Source organism: Cervus canadensis, chromosome 7 (assembly GCF_019320065.1).
Source record: "Cervus canadensis isolate Bull #8, Minnesota chromosome 7, ASM1932006v1, whole genome shotgun sequence".
NCBI classification, from domain to species: Eukaryota; Metazoa; Chordata; class Mammalia; order Artiodactyla; family Cervidae; genus Cervus; species Cervus canadensis.
In genome coordinates this window covers 75,301,092-75,318,269 of record NC_057392.1, presented here as the reverse complement: position 1 = coordinate 75,318,269, position 17,178 = coordinate 75,301,092, and the positions used below count along the sequence as shown (strand labels likewise).

The following is a 17,178-nucleotide window of genomic DNA, read 5'->3' as shown; positions in this document are numbered from 1 at the left end:
ACACAGCAACCCACTCCACTATTCTTGCCTGGACAGTCCCTTGGTAGACTACAGTCCATAGGGCTGCAAAGAGCCAGACTTGAATGAAGCAACTTAGCATGCATGCACACATGTAGTGTGTTTCTTTACACATTAGATTTTACTTTTCCTCTGTGTCATATTCCCTTCCCCTAAATTTTCTGCCAGGAAACTTCTTCTCTCAATAAACAAAATGCACCCAAGTTTAGCCTTAGTTTGTGTATAGTTGATAATCTTATGCTGAAAATGTTTAAATTAATTTTGATTGTAATAAATGTTTCCTGATCATTTCCTAAGGAGTACCATAAGAGGGGAACACCAGAATGCTTGGCTAGGAGGCATGATCCATGTGGTGTGGGTGAGGATGAAATGGTGAGATCCCCAAAATCCCGAGGTTCCTGAGAAATACATATCTTATGGAAAGGAATTTACAGAGACACACACAGTAGTATCAGAAACAACTTAAGGCAGTAATTATAAACTTTGTATTGAAAATTTGATATTAGTACATCAATCATATCGTTAATGACTAATTCTTACCTAGAGCAGGAGAATGAGTGTTTGTTATGTTGGCTGTCATGTTCAACAGCTATAATCCAAAATATTCTTCAAAGGTCAGAAAGTCTGTACGGTTAAAGGAGTGAACATGAATATTATCATCATTCTGAAAGATTCTGCTAGAACATTTTGAACACTGAATAGTCTTCTAATTTTAGATTAGTCTTTCTAAACACATATGCTATAGTATTTATTACTTATTACAAGGTCAGAGTTATTGCCGTGCAAGTTAAAAAATAGACCCCTGGTAGATCAGTGGTAAAGAATCCACCTGCCAATGCAGGAGATGCAGGTTCAACCCCTGATCTGGGCAGATCGCCTGGAAAAGGAAACGGAAACCCACTCTAGTATTCTGGCCTGGAGAATTCCATGGACAGAGGAGCCTGGTGGGCTACAGTCCACGGCAGTCCACAGACTTGCAAAATAGTCAGACATGACTTATAGACTAAACAACAACAGCAACGACAAATACATAGACATACATATTTCAACAACAATATATAACATCAACATCAATACAAATGTCTGTATTTGTATATGAACAAAGATAGGTAACATCAAAATCAACACAAATTTCTAAGATAAACCTAAGCCTTTTTCTGACCTCTTTACTTACATGTTTAATTGCATATTTTACATATTCACTCAAAAGTCCAAAAAGAATCTTAAGCGATTTAGCAGAATAAGTTTCTGATATATTCATCTGTGTTTCTTTTAGCAGGTATTGGCCTACTTCCCTTCCCACCTTTCAAGCAAAGATGCACACTGCCTAAGTGAGGAATTGGAAATGCAGGAAGAGGACAAAATGTGGAGTTCTTTTTGGATTTTGTGTTCACTTTGAAAAACCTGGAAAATTCAGGATATGAACTTAAAGTATATGAGAAAAGGGTGAGCAAAATCCTGGAGCTCTCCCAGAAAATACTACACCTTTCCATTAAAAAGAATAATCCCCTTGTGTTGAGATAAAGTAAACTGAAAGGGAACTGGATCCTAGAGAGGCATCGGACACTCTGCCATTGAACACAAGCCGGATAAGTTAGCAAAACATTAGCAAGGAAATGGAGCTGTGCAGTCTGAAGGCAGAAAACACCTGAAGCCTGGTAGGGATACCTCTATTAAGGATGCTCTCTCATACCTCCAAATAATTACTGCTGCTCATTTTCAGAACCTAGTTACACTATTTCTTCTTCATAAATGTCCTCTATTACATGCTCTCAAGCACTTTACTATATAGCACTTTGTAACATTTAAAATTGGCAAGTTATTTGGATGACTTTATGATAATGTCTAGCTCCTCTTTGTACAGTGAAAACTCTACGAGATCAGGGATCTTGTTGATGTTCAGTTCCTAATGTGTGTGTATTGCTAAGTTGCTTCAGTTGTGTCTGACTCTGTGTGACCCCGTGGACTGTAGGCTCCTCTGTCCATAGGCTTCTCTAGGCAAGAATACTGGAGTGGGTTGCCGTGTCCTCCTCTAGGAGATCTTCCTGACATTAGTTGTCTAATCAATAATTGCTCAAAGAACAAATAAATGAGTGAACTTATTGCTGTCATTGTAATTCACTTTGTGTAGTGTTTCACAGATGCATTGTGGCTGGACCAAAAGATCTTACGAACATACCTAAACATCCAGAAAATCATCTTGTTTTCATACTCATCAATCACCAAGGTAACATATTTGCAGCTCCTTGAGGGTCTTATTCCTTCTTCACTCTGAGATACACTGATCCCACATCTTATGTCCACTGAGATAAAATAAATCCCAAGACAATAAAAGCATCCCCCAAACTAAATCATAGGTGAAGTATATTTTATTTGATCTTAAATTCTTTTCTAGGGTTACTAGATTAAGGTTCCCTTGAAAACCCAAAGCTGCATTCACTAAAAATCACTTTTAAAATAACCTGTCTACAAATTTATAAATTCTTGTTTTTTTAATCTTTAGAGTTTCATATTCTATCTCCCCTCTTGTAAAACTCTTTCAATTCTTAAAAATATAACTAAAATTTTTAATTAAAGAATATTAAACATACAGTGCTATTTTCATAACAGCTCTCTGAATAATTGTCATGTATTATCCTACCCACCACCACCTTAAAGATGAAGACATCAGAATTTAATGAGGTCAAACCACATGTACAAGGCCATGCAAGATGTACAGAGTGCAGCTGAAATTTAAACCAGTCTTATGATGCCAAATATAATATTTTTATTTCATCATAATTCTAGTCTATAAAAGTAATGTACTGAAAGTAAAATCTTTCAGAGCAAGGTTTTGCCAGTAAACAAACCGTTTCAACAACTGCTATCAAATTACAAGTTGTCTGCAATTATTTTTGTCACTGTGTTCTATCAAATTCTGTAAATGCGTGTATACGTGATGACAACATCAGAAATTTTAGAACTGGAATTCTACATAATCTATGTTAAACATCATTTAATTCAAACTATTCATTTTGCACACAAGGAAGGTCAGGCTCAAAGAGAACAGGTCCATCCTAGTTCAGTCCCACACACTAGGCAGTTTACCAGATGCTAGTACTGATTCTTCTTCTAACACGTTTCTCACTACATGCGATATTTCAAATAATTGCTTATCTCCAAAAATGGCTTTAGACACTAGTTCTCTTTATCCTAATAAAGACCTAAACCCAGAAACAGTGTATCAAAATCTTTGGTGTAAAGTCTTGGCATCAGTATTTTTATAAAGTTCCTTAAGCAGATCCTGATATACAGCATGAGTTGAGAACCAACAACTACCGTGCAGAAATAGAGACATAGACACAGAGAACAAATGCATGGATACCAAAGGGGGAAGAAAGGGGTGGGATGAATTAGGAGACTGGGATTATTATATACACTACTAATATTATGCATAAAGTAGATAACTAATGACAACCTACTGTATAATTCAAGGAACCCTACGCAATGTTCCATGGCCACCTAAATGAGAAGAAAATCCAGAAAGGAGGGGATATATGAAGCATATAGCTGATTTACTTTGCTGTATAGCAGAAATGAACACAACCTTGTAAAGCAACTATATTTCAATACAATTAATAAAAAATAATAAAGGATCATACATAAAACATATCTAGTTGCCAAATGTTGTCTTCAGTATTTAGATTAAAATTTAGATGTATAAAATAGAAAAGCACTTTTCTGTTTTTCCTTCACTGAGTTGAATACTTGTGTGTATGTCTGTGTATGTGTGTGTTTAATCTTAAACACATCTCTGTAAAACAGAAAATAGTTTAGTTTTCTTCCATGCTGTGCATACAGAGAATAAAAGCAAAATCCTGCTTTATGCATGCATGTGAATGACTGAATATGTAAGTATATGTGTGTGAACTTTCTGAAAATAACATTTAACTACATGAATTCAAGAATCTGCTCAATTTTGCCTGCTAAATTCTATATTTGTATGAAATTATTTTCTAATCTATGCTATCTTCATTATAAATTTATAGATAAAGGATAATCCTATTTCATTCTGATACATTTAGCCTTCTTCCATTCTCCATTATGTTCTCTAAGGTAAGAAACTAGGATGTAATCATCTATTTAAAACTTGAGTTAACATTTATAACTCTTGATACATATATTTTATACATCTTCTTAATGTATCATTTTAATTCCAATAGTGAGATTTAGCTTTTTTCTTACTTTAGGATTGACTTAAGGGCAAATGACTAACTAAGTGAGTCTTTATGCAAACTGTCCCTTGATGCACACATTAATTAGATGAATAGTGATAATAGTAACCAAGAAAAGGAATACACTAGAGTAAATCATTGTGTGAATATACACAGGAGCCCAGAGGTAATATGATTTGAGTAAATGTGTTTGATATAGTACAGGTACTGCCATTAAATAAGCACTTGTTTTGATAGGGCCTGTGAGTGATATCTCAATGTATTAAGTGTATATAATCAGGTATCTTTATTTTCTTCAAATTTTAAGAATGGTCTCATGATGAACAACTGCATGAGTTTATGGTTAAAACTTTAGATATACATACACGCTGGAAAAATTAAAAGTCCAAGCAGTAGATCATAATTGCTTTTTGAAAAAGGTACCAAAGCAGTGTATTTGGAGAAAGCACCAAAATTAGAAACAGTGTATTTGGTGGCCACATTATTCTCCTTAAATGGGAAATAAAACTTACCCTCTGGAATATTCTACAACTTTCTGCATTTACTAGTTTACAAATGAATAATGGACTGAAAATAGTAAATGTGTTGAAGTTCATCTTCGTGTTTTTTTGCACTTAACTTTAAGGAAAATAGTTTTCATCTTTCTGGTTTTGCCTTCCAAAACCACTTTGAGGATTCTGTAAAACATTTTCTGGTGAAAATTTGAAAATTAAAAAAAAATTATTTAACATAATTATCAACATTTACAATGTTTATAACGTATTCAGAATAAATTTAAATTATAATCTGAGTTTCACTTATCATGAGTTTATAAAAATCATGAAACATCAAACCAGTGGGTTAGAAATACTGATAAAAAATAAAAACTATCTTAATTTACTACAGGATTCTGTTTTCCAACCTCTTTGACAAAACATGCCATCTTGACAAGCCAGTGAGCATAACGACTTAAAACGCCTGAGCCCTTGCACTTAATATAGTCAGTAGCCTGCACTTCAAATTGCCCTACACCATTATGTTTCAACATGATATCTGAAGTATATCACATCATCAAAGTGTACATTCTTTGGATATTTGTCTTTCAATGTCAGCATCAAAATATGTGCCCTTTGATCACTAACCTAATCCTTTATGGAGCTGTAAACAGACAATAACAAGCAAGGATTTCCATCAGCCTAAGTATTTAGACAATGGTAAATCTTCCTTAAGAAGAAGTCATTCAAACATCAAATTTAAACAGTGCTGAAGAAGAAAAAATACAGGAAATCCAATAGACTTATATAACAAATATTTCTTCCTCAATCTCAAAAGGTTTATTTTTTTTTAATTTTTTTTAATCTCAAAAGGTTTAAAGGGGAGGCATATAAATCACTCAGTGATGCAAGAGATACTAGTTATAAGGCTAAACATTCCTCATTCCTCATTCTGTAAATGTTTGGGTTATCTAATACATGCAAACACAGACAGATATCAAAGCTACAGAAGTTAGGTTTATGCCCTCATGAAACGTCATCTGGGGAAACCTCAGGGGATAAGCATATTACATTAGAAGAGAATACACAGACTATCTGAAGGCTTAATAGGAGACAATTCCCAGTTTTCACACAGCTAACAAGTAGTTATGGACCCAAAGGCACCTCTGAAGAGAATCTAAAATTTTTCATATGTCAGGACTTTGAATGAACAAATCTCCAAAACATATTTTATACGAAAGGACCAAGGCATTATGAACTAAGAACTTGAATCTGAAATTATTTCAGTGAAAACAAATCAAATATTCAAATGAGTAAAACAATGCATGGAAAAGAAAATCATTCCATCAAGTGAAATTCAAGGATGCAATCTGACAATATTCTTTTATGATTTCTTTGAAAACTTGATAATCATTCTGGTAGCTACTTATAGCAACTAAGCTGAGAGTTTTAAAAACCTGTTTGAGTTATACAAACAAGTATGTTAATATATATGTATACACACACACACACACATACATATACATCTTAAGGTGATAGTAAAATATATCTTGAAAGAACAACAGCAGAGAATTAAGGAGAGATTTAAAATCATGATTTTTAACTAATGTTTATTTTTTATAGCCTCTAAAATAACTCTTACTGTATTTTACTGAAACACACTGCATTAGAATATTTACTTTCATCAGTTCTAATAGCATTTGGATGGATCTCTCATATTTAAAAAGGCAGTAACCCTTTTAGATCTCTGAGTAGCACCGTGGTAGTCAGGAAGAACAAGCACTTTACAAAACCAGCAAAAAGGGAGCCAAGAAGAAAGTGATTGACTCATTTTCTAAGAAGGATTGGTATGATGTGAAAGCATCAGCAAGGTTCAATACAAGAAATCTTGGGAAAACACTGGTCATGAGAACCCAACGAACAAAAATCACAACTGATGGCTTCAAGGGTTGTGTTTTTGAAGTGAGCCTTGCTGATCTGCAGAATGATGAAGTTGCATTTAGAAAATTCAAGCTAATTATTGAGGATGTTCTGGGTAAAAAATGCCTGACTAATTTCCATGGCATGGATCTCACCTGTGACAAAATGTTCTCTATGAGTCAAAAAATGTCAGACTGTGATTGAAGCTCACATTGATGCCAACACTACCGATGGTAATTTGCTTCATCTATTCTGTGTGAGTTTTACTGAAAATGCAACAGTTAGATTCAGAAGACCTTTTATGCCCAGCACTGGTAGGTCAGCCAGATCCACAAGATCACAATGTAAATCATGACCTGAGAGGTGCAGACAAATGTCTTAAAAAGGGTAGTCAATAAATTGATTCCAGACAGCATTGGAAAACACATAGAAAAGGTTTGCCAATCTATTTATCTGTTCCATGATGACACTGTTACAAAAGCAAATATGCTGAAGAAGCCCATGTATGAACTTGGAAAACTCATGAAACTGCATGGGGAAGATAGCATTTTTGGAAAAGTTATTGGGGATGAGATAAGCACTAAAGTTGATCAAGCTGATGGGTATGAGTCAGCTGTCCAAATATCTGTGAAAAGTTTGGACTTTTAATGGTGATAAATAAAAGGTCTTATTTGTGTTAAAAAAAAAAAAAAGGCAGTAAAAGTAGGTGATAGCCAGCTAAACTTTTCTAATAAATCTTTTTCAATGCAAATTTACATTCCACTGCTGTATATGTAGGGAATAATTTGGACAGGTGTTTAACTGACTTTCTTTATTAAAATGCTCCAACTGTCAAATTCAAATTGCTCTAAGCACAAAAGCCAACAAAGTAAAATTAACTAATGGTAAAAAGATTACCATATCTTCATGAGGGGGAAATTTTAAATAATTAAGTGAAGAGTAGCTTTGCATGTGACAAATAAGATGAAATAATAACTTCAAGTTGACCTCCCAAGTACTTCTTTTCAGACTCTTTTACAGGAAGAAACAGTAAATAATGCTTGATTTTAGCTTCTTCTTCTGTTTTATTTCTGAGACAAGTCAGTGTTTTTACTTTACAGGTGACAGAGGACACTTGTCTTTCTGTTTGCAACATGAGAAGGGCTTTTTCACTCCATTTCTGGAAGGAACAGCAGGAGAGGAACATTCGATTCTAAACTTCCTTACTTTTTCCCAGGAGGGAAGAGTTATTTAGCTGATGCACACAACTGGAAGAGGGAGATAAATATGACTCCATCCTTAGGAGTTCTCTCACTGTGAACCACCTGCCTGCAAAGAGGGTACTTGGGATCTGCTGGTGGCAGTTAGCTATCCAGCACTGCCCACGACATAGTAGATCTCTCATCTGGAATACATGTTAAGAGGCCTATTTGGCCACAAGACCGTTACACTTTCTCCAGTTTAGATTTATAGGGAAAAACAAATATTTTGATTTTTCACCTAGCTACAAAATGGTTCCAAACTTGGGCATTAGAAGGGTGATATCTGTCTTCCCTTTAAAATCTGAACAAACATGATGTCAACAGATAACACAAATTCTATCAATTAAACCTTTCCTTTAAAATTCATTTGACATGAAACATATCTGACTCTTCATGGGATTCTCCATTTACTACTTTATTCTATTTACATAACCATATTATACACATTATATTATTTCAAGTATTTTGCCCTTTTTTGTGTATGATTGGTTAGAGTTTTTAAGTTAATTTACATGGGAGGGTAAATCTGGTCCATGTGAATACATCTTGGCCAGAAGGGAAGCACTCATCATTTCTTCATTTAAAATGGATTTCTTGTTAATAAAATTTACTTGCTGCTGCTGCTAAGTCAATTCAGTCGTGTCCGACTCTGTGACCCCATACATGGCAGCCCACCAGGCTCCCCCGTCCCTGGGATTCTCCAGGCAAGAACACTGGAGTGGGTTGTCATTTCCTTCTCCAATGCACGAAAGTGAAAAGTGAAAGTGAAGTCGCTTAGTTGTGTCTGACTCTTCACAACTCCATGGACTGCAGCCCACTAGGCTCCTCAGTCCATGGGATTTTCCAGGCAAGAGTATTGGAGTGGGGTGCCATCACCTTCTCTGGAAATATATTTGAGTCTTGTTTTTTTTATCCACTATGACAATTTGTCTTTAACTGTTGCATTTAAACCATGGATATTCAAAGTGGTTATTAGTATAGGGGGATCTATCATATTTGTTACTGTTTTCATTTTCTTCATTTCTATTTTTGTCTTCCTTGCCATTTTCTGCCACCTGTGATTTGTCTGTATAATTCTATTTTCTCTCCTTTGTTAGTGTATCTCTTGTATTTCCTATTTTTATCTTTTTATATGTTGCTAATCAAAGTCTACTTTCAAATAGCTCTATGTCATTTGACAGGTAGTGTGAGGACTTAATAATAACAAAACAATCTTAACACCTCCCTTTCATCCCTTGTTTTATTGCTACCATTCATTTGTCTTACAGTAAGCATATCTAAGCATATTTTTTCTAACATACATAGCTTATATAATTAAATACATTGTTGGTATCATTATGTTTAACAAATTGTTGTTAGACTGATTAAAAATGAGAAAAATTAAAGTTCATGTTTTACCTTCATCTATTTATTCTTTGAAGATCTTTTCTTTATGTAGATTCAAGTTTATGACATACCACTTTTCTTCTTTCTAAAGAACTCATAACATTTCTTGCAAGGCAGATCTACTAGCAAGAAATTCCTTCAACTTCTATTTGTCTGAGAAAGTCTTTATTCCTTCTACTTATTTTAACTTTTTATTTTATATTAGAGTATAACCAATTTAAAATGTTCTGACAGTTTCAGATATATACTAGAGCAACTCAGCTATATATATACCTGTATCCATTCTCTCCCAAACTCCTATCCCATCCAGATAGCTTCTCCTTCATTTTAAAGAGTAATTTATCAGTGTATAGTGTACAGTTTATTTCACTAAAGCCTCTTCTTGCTTGCACCGACTGAGGAGAAGTCAGAAGTTAATCTTAAATTCATTTCTTTACAGGTAAGGTGTTCTTTCATCTGACTTCTATCAGAACTTTATCTTTGATTGTCCATGGCTTGAAAATTAATAGTCCTAAGTATCTTGGGGTTTGATTGGTGGTTTTTGTTTCTTTTTTTTTTTTACATTAATCCTACTGATGGTCTCTGAGCTTCCTGAACCTATGGTTTGGTGTCTGACATTAATTTGGGAAATTTCTCATCCATTATTGTTTGAAATATTTCTTATGGTCTTTTCTCTTTTTCTTCTGCTTCTCAGGTCAATTCAGTCACTCAGGTGTGGAGTGACTTTTGGACTTCCTATGGACTGCAGTACGCCAGGCTTCCCTGTCCATCACCAATTCCAGAAGCCTACTCAAACTCATGTCCATTGCATCAGTGATGCCATCCAACTATCTCATCCTCTACCGTCCCCTTCTCCTACTGCCTTCAATCTTTCCCAGCATCAGGGTCTTTTCCAATAAGTCAGTCCTTCACATCAGGTGGCCAAAGTATTTGAGTTTCAGCTTTAGCATCAGTCCTTCCAATGAATATTCAGGACTGATTTCCTCTGAGATGGACTGGTTGGATCTCCTTGCAGTCCAAGACTCTCAAGAGTCTTCTCCAACACCACAGCTCAAAAGCATCAATTCTTCATTGCTCAGCTTTCTTTATGGTCCAACTCTCACATCCATACATGACTACTGGAAAAACCATAGCTTTGACTAGACAGACATTTGTTGGCAAAGTAATGTCTCTGCTTTTTAATATGCTGTCTAGGTTGGTCATAACTTTTCTTCCATGGAGCAAGCATCTTTTAATTTCATAGCTGCAGTCACCATCTGCAGTGATTTTGAGGCCCCCAAAACAAAGTCTCTCACTATTGCCATTGTTAAACCCATCTATTTGCCATGAAGAGATGGGGCCAGATGCCATGATCTTAGTTTCCTGAATGTTGAGTTTTAAGTCAACTTTTTCACTCTCCTCTTTCACTTTCATGAAGAGGTTCTTTAGTTCTTTGCTTTCTGCCATGAGGGTGGTGTCATCTGCATATCTGAGGTTATTGATGTTAGGAGTAACATAAGAAGCTTCACACTGGAGGATGGGAGGAGTCAAAATAGACCTCACCAGAATAATCGAGTCAGTCATCAAACAAGGAAATGAAGAAGTAACAAGCTCCATACTGGGGGGAGGAAGAATACCCCAAGCTTCCATAATATGTTATGTAAAATGTCCAGTTTCTAATTTAAAGAAAGAGATATGTCAAAGAAACAGGAAAATATGACCCATACAGCAAAGAAACTAAGCAGGCAACAGAAGTCACCTGTCATATCAACCAGTGTTGGATTTAAAGAAAAACTTTATATTAGCAAGGATAAACACACTTACAGAATTAAAGCAAAGCATATTTAAACAGGCAAAGAAAAGTATGATGACAAAGTAGTATCCGGTAAAGAATATCTACAAAAATGTATAAATTATAATACAAAGTGCATAAAATGAAAATTTTAGAGTTGAAAAGTATAATAGAAATTTTAAAAATTTACTACAGTGGTTTAACAGTATATTTGAACTGAAAGATTTAGTCAACTCAATCATAAGTGATGAAGATCAAACGATTTGAAGAAAAAAGAAAAACAGAATGAGGAAAAATAAAGTTTTTAAAAGTTGGACACCATTAAGCACACCAACATATAGGTATACTTTGTTTAACTGCATGTCACTTTATTGTACTTTTCAGATATTTCATTTTTTTGCAAATTGAAGGTTTGTGGCAACAGTGCAAATCTGTTAATGCCATTCTTCCAACGCAGATTGCTCCAGTGCATTTCAGTGTAGTATTTTGGTAATTTTTGAAATTTTTCAAATCCTCTACCAGAAAGAATATTATGACTCACTAAAGGCTGAGATGATGGTTAGCAATTTTTAGTAATAAAGAATTTTTAATTAAGGTATGTATATACTGGGTTTTTAGACATAATGCACTTAGAGTACAGTATAATGTGAACATAACTTTTATATGCACTAGGAAGCAAGAAGATTGTGTAACTTGCTTTATTGCAATATTCACTTTATTGATTTGGTCTGAAACTGAGCAGGTAATATCCTCAAGGTATGCCTATATACATAATGGTAGTACCAGAGAAAAGGAAAAGAAAGAAGGAGAAAATTATTTAAAGAAATAAAGGCAGGAAATTTCTGTATTTTTTGAAAACATTAACCTACACAACCAGAAATTTCATGAAACTCCAAGTACGATAAATACAGATATCTACAAGTAGAAACATTGTAGTAAAAATGCTGAAAGCCAAAGTCAAAGAGAATATCTTGAAAGTAGTTTAAGAGAATAATGACTGCTCACGTAAAAGTGGACCGCACTAATATTATCAGTTTATTTCTCATCAGAAACAACGGAAGTCATGAAGTAGGATGTCATGTTCATAGTATTCAAAGGAAAGAGTAGGCAAACAAACAAATCTTGTCAAATAGAATTATGTATCCAGGAATGCTATCTGCTATCTTTCAAAAATGAAGGAAAAATAAAGCATTCCCATACAGACAGCAACAGACATAATTTGTTTCTGCCAAATCTGCTTTATAAGAAATACTAGCTTCAGGCTTAAAGTAAGTGATATGAATTCACATGGGAAAAAAGAACAACAGCAAAAGTAACTATGCAATTATAAAGGACATTGTAAAGAAATTATCCATTATTCTTGTGATGGATTTAACAATCAATTGCACAAAACTATATGCATATATTGTTGGGGCTATAGCATCTAGAAATGTATTTGCCAGTAATAGCACAAAGGAACTATGTGGGATTAAAAACTGTATTGTATCATATTCTAGCACTTTTTTTGGAAAAGAAAAAAATGTTCTTATCAGATAATATATACTGGACTTCCTGGAAGTTATAAACAGATTTTTAAAAATAGGCTACAGACTAGGAATGTGTGTTTAGAACATATTAGTTAGAAAGTAATTTTGTGCAGTTTGTACCACTATTCATGTTGGAGCTATTTGTTTCCAGCTTTATAGGCTTTCTTTAACCAGTGCAGAAATTATTTGATGGTTAGAGCACCACTGTAACTGATACAAATAGGTAAGCATTTTAGTAATGATTTATGAGGAAACTGGTATCAGCAGTTAGAAAACTAAAGATCTATTTTATGAAGAGACAATACAGTTGGCAAAACTGTTATTGTTTGTAACTTGGAAGGCAGTCCATGTCCTTAACAAGACTGCAGCTCTGTGGGAAGTGTTTGGAAAGAAATGGAATGATAGTGTTTGTTGGCATTTATTTTCTGCTTTTACCAGAGTACTAAACAAGAGAAATGAGCTCAAGCACAGAAAAGAGTTGACAGTTTTCAGGCAGAAATGTTAAGAGAATAAATAAAGTCCAGAAATGTGTGGCCTTGCCAGTTAAAAAACCCAGCTGCTCTGGCCTCAAAATCTAGTAAATGAGTCAAAAGTTGTTTGAGTAATAAATGTCTGTTAAGTTTCCCATTAAACAAGATCACTCAGCCTTGTGACAAAGTACAAACTAAGGGTCTTTCTTTCCCACCTAAGCTTATAATTTCAAATAGCCTTGTGCTGAAAGAGATAAATAGATCTGCAGAAATTGAGAAATAAAGCCATCTTAAGACCTATGTCTAAGAAGAATAAAAACTTACTGGAACAAAGATATTTCTAGAAGGAAGCAGGCAAACTTTGCTGTCTTTCTTTTGGGGAAACTGTGTTACCAAGAGCAACAAGGGCTTAATGTAATTGTGGCTTTCTCTATTAAGTATTAAACCATTTCTTTGCCCTCAAACTTTCAATGGTAGGATAAAAGCAGTGGAAACTGTGTAGACCCCAGTGAGGACACATTTCCAAGGGACCACGTTAGATGATGCAATCAAAGGATGAGAGTGAGGAAGGATATATAATTAAGGTGGGCATGCTTGCTCACGCATGTGTGTGCATGGACACACACACACACACACACACACACACACATGCAAGACACTGAAGAAACTTGAAAGCTATTCCTTCCAAAGAGCAGGATCTGAATCCAGTGAAGGAACTTCTCCTGTCAACCCAGAAGGAAAATTTAAAAAGACTGAAAGTCAAGTTGCTCAGTCATGTCCAACTCTTTGCAACCCCGTGGACTGCAGCCCACCAGGCTTCTCCATCCATGGAATTTTCCAGGCATGAGTACTACTTCTCAGGAAGATTGCATGATTTTTATGACCACTGTGCATGATGTCCCATCTCCACTCTTCTGAAATGAAGCGTGCATAGTGGTCATTTTCTCCTTGTTCATCATTACATACTGGATGAGAAGGACAAATTTCTTTTCAGTTCATAGCTTGATAAATCATGAAGAGCCATACAAACAATGACCTAATAGAGAGTATTGTACAGTTACTGGATATTTAGAACTTTGAAGTGAATGTAATAGTTGGAATTGTAGAAAGGTCATAAAGATCTAAGATATACATTACATTTCTCCTCCTTCTGGGAACATTACTGCTCTAAAATTTTGGAAGCTGTTATGGACAAGTTGCTTGCTTTAGTCAATGAAATGTAGGCAGCAGTTATATGAGTTCTGGATTCTACTCCCCCTGCCATGGTGATAATAAAAGTATACGCCTTTCTGAAGCTTCTGTCACATTGACTCCCTATGTGATCACTATAATTACAGCCCCTCTGCTGAACTGTACCGGGCATGTATTGTGGAGTGACAAATAAATTTAAGTGGTATTAAGCCACTGAGACACTGCCTTTGTTAATTAATGAGCATAACCTAAATTATTCTGATTGATTGTGATTGAATCCCTTGAGAATTAAGTGACTGCTATTTGTATGGGATAAGAAGAGGCCAGAAAGCAAACTGGCAAACCAGAGAAGAAACTGAGTAACTGGTTAATTGTGTTATTTTCCTCCTCTTCTTGGGCACAAAATTGGGCTGAAATTTCCAGCTTCCTTTGCAATAAGATGTGATCATATAACTTAATTCTAGCCATGGGAACTTGAGCACAAATGTGTCTCAATTAGAGTAGGGCCTGCGACTATCTTCCACTTTTGATCATGATACTATTTCTTTTTCTCCAACCAGTTGTATACAAAGCAATGCATAGAACTTTGAAGAACAGAGGAGGCAAAGATTTGTTAATACTGAGTATCTTATTTATACCTCAGAGAAGAGCCTCCCACAGATTAAGATGCTGTTTTGAATCTTAGTGGGTTTTACTGGGTTTTGGTGGAGTCATGTTTCGCAGCATCTGACATCACACTGTACTCCCTGCGTGCTCAGTCACTTCAGTCGTGTCCGACTCTTTGTGACCCCATGGACTACAGGCTGCCAGACTCTTCTGTCTGTGGTGATTCTCCGGGTAAGAATAACAGAATGGGTTGTCATGCCCTCCTCCAGGGGGTCTTCCCAACCCAGGGGTCAAACCTGCGTCTCCTGCATTGCAGGTGGACTCTTTACAGCAGAGCCACGAGGGAAGCCCCCTCTCTTCATCCCATATACATACCGGAAAGAAGAAAGTCCTAGATGTTATGCTAGATTCCATATGACATAAAGATGGGTTTAAATTGATAAAATATTGGGTTTTGGTTGTTACTATTTTTAAGGAGAGAAAACTCCTGCCTTTAACCAACAAAGGAAAAATAAAAAGGGTCTTTATAACAAATTCTTATTTCCCTTCCTACAACCAAGTAATTAACACTCAATGCAATTATTTACACAATTCAGAAGGGGTAATCTTCAAGAAAGAGAAGATTTTATATATTATATATGTATTTATATTACATAAATTATATATACATATATTATATATATAAAATTTCCCTTGCTGATATACTTATATTTGACTGGCATGATGTGATTTCTTACCTAAAATGAATGCTATCATGAGGTTATAGTAGAGTCTGATGGGATCATTGCTCATCATACAGTTCATTTTCAGAAAGCTTGATGTCCATCAATAGTAGTCTATTTTATTATACATTCCAATCTAATTCCTTGCAACTTTCTTAGGTAAAAATGTTTCCTTCACAAAGCCTTGCGGTCACTTACCTACTTCATCTTATGTGCTTATAACTTTTTCTGTTTCATGCTCTGCTTGTTATAAGAAAACCGGCAGTCCCCATCTCACTGATTATCTCCTATACTGTTCACTTTTAGAACTCATATGCAAATATGAGCGTCAGGTACCATGCCTCTCATAAACTATGAGCTTCAAGGTGTGGGACATTTCCTTTCTCTACCTGAACGTCTCAGCATATCATTTGTCTTTAAGCCCTTCCCCACTTCTGGACCACAAAGAGTGGTTGTAAGCCTGATGACTGAGTTACCCAAGGACTTAGATGTCAACCTCTCCTTGCCTCCCATTTCCCTTAACATTTATGAGGTTCTCAGGATCCTCCTTATCTTCCTTCGATGTTATAACTACTCAGTGATCTACTCCTCCTCCCAAAATGAAAGAAGGAAGTGACTATACAAACGCTGAGCTCTCCCAGACGATAGCCTACCTTTGCATCAAGTACACTGCCTATAATAACAGGGAGTATGAGCCTGGAGCACCAAATATGCAGAAATAAGAAACTAAGGTGGTGATGTCCTACTGCAAGGTGGTGACACCAGGACCTGATGAATCACTAAATGTAGAGCACCCGGTGACTTTTATTTTCAGTTGTCACTTTCAGTCTCTGAGGTTAAATGGAAAATATCTGTCTTGGCATCAGAACCTACCATGTTATGCTACTACTATTATCCCAATTGTATATGGAACAGTTGCGCACAGGACTGACTTCAAGACAAATTTGCTCTTGCAATCTTGAGGAATTGGAAGTAATTAATTTCACTGCTAAACTCAGAATTCTATGCTTGCCACCTATTGATTTTGGGTTTTTTTCTTCTGGGGTGAGGGTGGTTCCTATCTTTCAACTTAATAAATGTGTATGTGTTTATTTTTTTACATGTTTTCTGTTTCTTGATTTCTGTCTTCTCTGAACCTCTTTCCAGATAAGGCTTTCATTGATCTCAGACTGACAATGAACTAATACCCATATTTTACACTTGACTTTGCTTCCATTTAAATGCCTATCTTTTCTTGTATGTAAGCCAATCCAGTTAGAAACAAGCAAACAACCAAAAAAGATGAACTTCCAAAATGAGCATCCTTGAGAGTGTGCCCAATCACTTGGTCACAAGCCAATTATTCACTTTCTGGGCTTCCCAGGTGGCGCAAGTGGTAAAGAACCCGCTTGCCACTGCAGGAGATGTAAGAGACGCAGGTTCGATCCCTGCATCAGGAAGATCCCTGGAGTAATTCTTTCCAGTATTCTTGCCTGGAGAATCTGATGGACGGAAGAGCCTGGCAGGCCACAGTCTGTGGGGTCTCAAAGAGTCAGACGCAACTGAAGGGACTCAGCACAGCACAAGACACGTGCATGGACTGAGTGTTTGTAAAACCTCAAAATTCACATGGCTCTTCCGGTTCCAGCCCATTTCAGGCA

General features: G+C 35.7%; 1 pseudogene; it reads left to right on the top strand.

Moving 5' to 3' along the window:
* Window positions 1-4,101: 4,101 nt before the first annotated feature.
* LOC122444758 lies at window positions 4,102-7,273 on the top strand (annotated as a pseudogene).
* Window positions 7,274-17,178: the final 9,905 nt, after the last annotated feature.